The sequence below is a fragment of the Macrobrachium rosenbergii genome, chromosome 51 (assembly GCF_040412425.1).
Source record: "Macrobrachium rosenbergii isolate ZJJX-2024 chromosome 51, ASM4041242v1, whole genome shotgun sequence".
Taxonomy (NCBI): domain Eukaryota; kingdom Metazoa; phylum Arthropoda; class Malacostraca; order Decapoda; family Palaemonidae; genus Macrobrachium; species Macrobrachium rosenbergii.
In genome coordinates, this window is record NC_089791.1 from 4,558,251 (window position 1) to 4,563,250 (window position 5,000).

The 5,000-nt window shown below is 34.7% G+C and overlaps 1 protein-coding gene across 5 annotated transcripts in view; it reads left to right on the forward strand.

The window, feature by feature from the left end:
• Positions 1-5,000, forward strand: part of LOC136833121 (sodium channel protein 1 brain-like) — a 564,124-nt gene that overhangs the window by 151,114 nt on the left and 408,010 nt on the right. The gene's annotated exons all lie outside the window — the stretch shown is intronic.

A 5,000-nucleotide genomic window follows, 5' to 3' on the forward strand; every position in this document is an offset into this window, starting at 1 on the left:
CGTTCGCTTTATCTTCTCGGTATTACATCTTCCATCCTTCACGGAACTTTTACATTTTCCTAATATCGATGACCTCATTTTCTTCCCTTTTCTCTGTCTCTACCTAGTGGTTTTTGGTTTAAGTTAAGTTATATTTTGCGAAGGGAATTTTAACCAATTGTCGCATTAAACGAAGGTTTAGTGTGTCAGATTTAATATGACTCAAAATTGCGCTTTCAAAAAGGTATTTTTGCGTGAAGAGTTTAAGTTCAGCCACAAAGAGTTTAAAACTAATTTGGCGTCTTTCCGGATTTCATTGCATCCAGATCTCAAGTTCTTAATTGTCTTCGATATTCCACATTAGCACTTTACAGCCGACATCCCAGATCTGAGTAGCGCTTACGTTAAGTCATAAGCGGGTTAATTGTCATTTTGCAGCCGGCATTATAGCAGTTCGGTAGGTGTGTGTGCGTGGGTGTTTGTACGTCAGTTTGTCTGGGGAAGTCTTGTGTGTTACGCAGTTTAATATCGGCTAGTTTTGGTAATGTAACGTTAGTAAGGTTTCCAGTTTTGAAGTCAGTTTGTTTTGTAGCCTTAACTACAGTGATCTGTGGTTGTTTGATCTTAGTTTTCCAGTTTTAACGGTAGACAGCTCCGCAGGTGTTGTCCAAGTTTTGTAGTTTCCACAAGAGTGAAAGTTACAGTGTTGATGCCTGCTGATTTTTCAGATAGTGAACTTCCTGGCGCTGACGTCACTAAACTAAATAGTTTTGACAGCAATACGCTTTGCAGTTTTGACTTCTGAGACTGTGGCAGTTGTGACGCAACGAGGTGTCTCGAAATCTCATTATTCATGGGAAGCCTGACAGGACGAAAAACATGAGTGCCCTTTCCCATCCTAAGTCTAAAGAAAGATGGAAATGGATAGTCAAAGATACAGGAAGATTTTGGCTGTACTGCAAAGGAGATAACAGAAGAGTCCCTTTTAAAAGAATTAATGTTTTAGGTGGGATCTTGTGACATAGTAGTGGCTGCCGCGCAGCCTCATTAAATGAGGAAGAATGTGTTAGCTTTCTAGACTCAACGCAAGAATGGTGCAAGTAATAACAACTGCAACACGTGCGCAAAGATTAGTATAGATAACATGCATTGATGGGAAAATATGACGCCATTGACGTTGTTAACATTTTCTTTTGCGCAAGAAACCTGTTGGGGAAACAACACATACTAAATGTGAAAGGAGACAACTTTAACATCTTTTTTAGAGATCAATGGACTGATCACATCTGCAAATCATCGAATTCGAAACTCGACTTATATATATATATATATATATATATATATATATATATATATATATATATATATATATATATATATATATATATATATATATATATATATATATATATATATATACATACATATATATATCTAATATATATATATATATATATATATATATATATATATATATATATATATATATATATAACACACACACACACACACACACACACACACACATATATATATATATATATATATATATATGCATGAAAAAAATCACAGCATCCTTTCGTTTTCCGGAATGATTTTTGGCAATATCTAGAATGTTGAATCACCTCCGCCCAGCGCACATCCATCAGTGCTAGAGGAATTTTATCTCTCTCTCTCTCTCTCTCTCTCTCTCTCTCTCTCTCTCTCTCTCTCTCTCTCTCTCTCTCTCGCCTTTTCCTTCTTCATCCAAGCACTGGAGATGCCATCGACCGAGGGCGGTAGTGTGGGCGAGGAAGGACTCGATAGGAATTTTGGTTCCCTGTCAACTTTAGCTGGAGGGCGACAGTTCCTCCTCCTCCTCCTCCTCCTCCTCCTTCTTCTTCTCCTCCTCCTCCTCCCCTCCCTCTACCCGCCCCCTTCCTTCGCCTCTAGAAGCATTGGAGTATCTGCTACCCTTACCATTAACTTCCTCTTCCTCTTTGCTAACCTTTTAAAGAAAAGAGGAATGAAAAATGTAGTACTGGAAATACCTAAAGGTTTTTGGGAATATCCTTGTCTCATAAGCGCTTCTATTTGTATTTTTCTCAATTTGCTTGTAGGTTTTATGGCCGTATAGTGCCGTGTTATGTACTCGAGTAAAATCTTGACTTTTTTCATGCATTTGATGAATTCCCAAATTTTAGTTGCACCGATTTTAACATCGTGCAATGAAAAGTGGGAATCATTAACTATTGCATTTGTATAAAAAAAAATTGACTAGGACTTTTAGCATTTTTAGATACACAGAAGTTAGCAAATTTATCCACGAGATTCGTATCTTCATGTTACCGTGATAGTTGTTAACAATGTGTGTGTGTGTGTATGTATATATATATATATATATATATATATATATATATATATATATATATATATATATATATATATATATATATATTTATATATATATATATATGTATATATATATATTATATATATATATATATATATATATATATATATATATATATATATATATATATATATATATATATATATGTATATATATTTAATATATATATATATATATATATATATATATATATATATATATATATATATATATATATATATATATATATATATATATATATATATGTATATATATATATATTATATTTATATGGATATATATGTATATATATAATATTTATATGTATATATATACATATTTATATTATATATATATATATATATATATATATATATATATATATATATATATATTAGGTCTTATTTAACGTTCTGTGAGATAAAGGAAGGCAATAGATTTTTTAGGAGAACACTCAGTTATCAGAAATTTCAGTTGAAGGCATAAAAACCTCATGGAACCGAAAGTTCGTCTTATGCCTAATGAAATGTAGCGCTGAAAATAAGTTTGTATAAAGTATTTATATTAGTTACTTGGTACCTCTGTTGTTGTTATAGTTACGGTCTAGGTTGCTGCACCGTTGTGAAACTAAAGAGTGCAATATTTAGGAGGCACTCTACGTTCCTAATGCGGTCTCTTACCAGCACAATACTTCCTCATTTTTCTGCTTTTTTGTTTTGCGTTAAATCTGTATTTTCATCCAAATTATCCGCGAATTCATGATGTAACTTTAATGGTAATTTTTAATCCCAGTCACTGATAATTCAGTAGAACCAGGTAAGAAGTGAAAACTTTTTTGACGAAAATGATAAAGACTGCAGAAATAGTTATAAAATACTCTGAACTTGACTAATTAAATTGTGGTTGAACAAAGGCGCACACTTACTTTCTGTCTGAGGTGCTAGCAGATTAATTATCTGAGGTCCTGGGAGAGTTGCTATTCTGAGGTGCTAGCAGTTACTATCCGAGGTGTTAGCAGAGTTACTATCCGAGGTGCTAGCACAGACAGAATTACAATATGTCACAAGCCACTTGAAGCTAGAAATAATTCACTGTCGGAAAAGTGATTATATCTTAGTGTGTAACATTAAAAAAACGATTTTTACATCACTCTTTAATATCAAATAGCCACGGTTCAACAAGCTTGATTTTCCTTATCAGCAAGTAAATCATGTGACAGTTTAGTCAACACATCGTCCCCCAGGTTATTTTTACAATGCCCCTCTAGTAATCAAGCAGTGACAAGTTTAGTTCAATTCAATGAGTTTGGGTTGCGGTGTTTTATCTTCACTCTTTATACATGTTTCCATGAGTTTTTTCTCCTGACGCATTTATGTTTGTTTTCGCGTCTCTGGCGTGTTTTACAGTAATCTTCTCTGTCATACGAATTCACCAATTCATGTTCGTCTCTGAACTTCATAGCCCTCGTTTCCGCTGCGGTCTCACTCCCAGGCAGTTTTTCTTCTTTAATAAGTGGTTTTCTGTTGAACTGGAAGTCAAAATCCTTGAGAGTATATGGAGAAAATCGTCCGTACTTTATTTTTCTCGCTGGAAAATAAATTTTCTACCTCGCTGTAACAATTCTGTCCAGATTAGAAAAGAAAATCCTTGTTACACCTACAGGCAATCGGGTTCTTTCCCTTTGATAATGATCAGCTCGACTTCTATTTACTCGCTCAGAAAAAGTGCTACGCGAATGGAGGTAACTTGACATCGCGTCACGCTGAATGTTGTGATAATGAGATTTCCGAGGACCTTATTTCAAAGGAAAGCCGTTCTTTAGTGCAGCTTCGTTAAGGCTTAATGTGTACCAAGCCAACGCCATCTTATTAAGCGGATATTGAGTCGTATTGAGCCGGAATATAGAGCTTAAATTTGCCAGTCGTTGAAGACAGGCGGCGGAAAGAGGAGTGCATTTTGGTGAAGTCTGATCGGGAAATGTGACCAATGCTGCCATCGAACATTAGGGTCTCAACGGTCGCGTCAGACGACTTGCGGGTTAAAGCTACTATGGCTGTGCCTGCGTGATGACTGTGGTAGTTACAGCATTCGCCATAACGTTGCTGTAATATCTGCTGCAAATTGAAGTCTAATTTTTGCTAATAATGAATTGTTAGTGGGTTTCATTTTGAGCTGCAAAGCTGCGTTCGTGAATCGCCTTTATATGTCGCCCTCTGACTGGTTTGCTGTGCCTGATGGTGATGCTCTTGTAATCGTAAGGAATTTGTCTCAGGCTTTCCAGCAAAAGTAAGGCCTTTCAGTATCCGGAAGTTCAGTCATCTGTCAAGGTTTGTATTTTAGTAGTTCTGCTGATTTCTCGTTACTTTCGTAAGGTAAGCAACTCAACAAATACCATGTGACATTTGTGGTAGTATTTAACTAACATTTGAAATCAGAAGTGTATGACATTTTTTCTAGTGAATTTCAGTTTGTTTTAATTATCTTTTTGTTTCAGAAATAGATGTTCATTATTATTTTTTTGACATAAAATTCCCCAGACTTCAATAATATAACAACTGAAATCATTAAAATATTAAAAATCATAAAGAAGCATTAAGCAGGTTGATGAAGAATGATCCATCATTTTTGGGGTGGGAAGCAATTAAAAAAA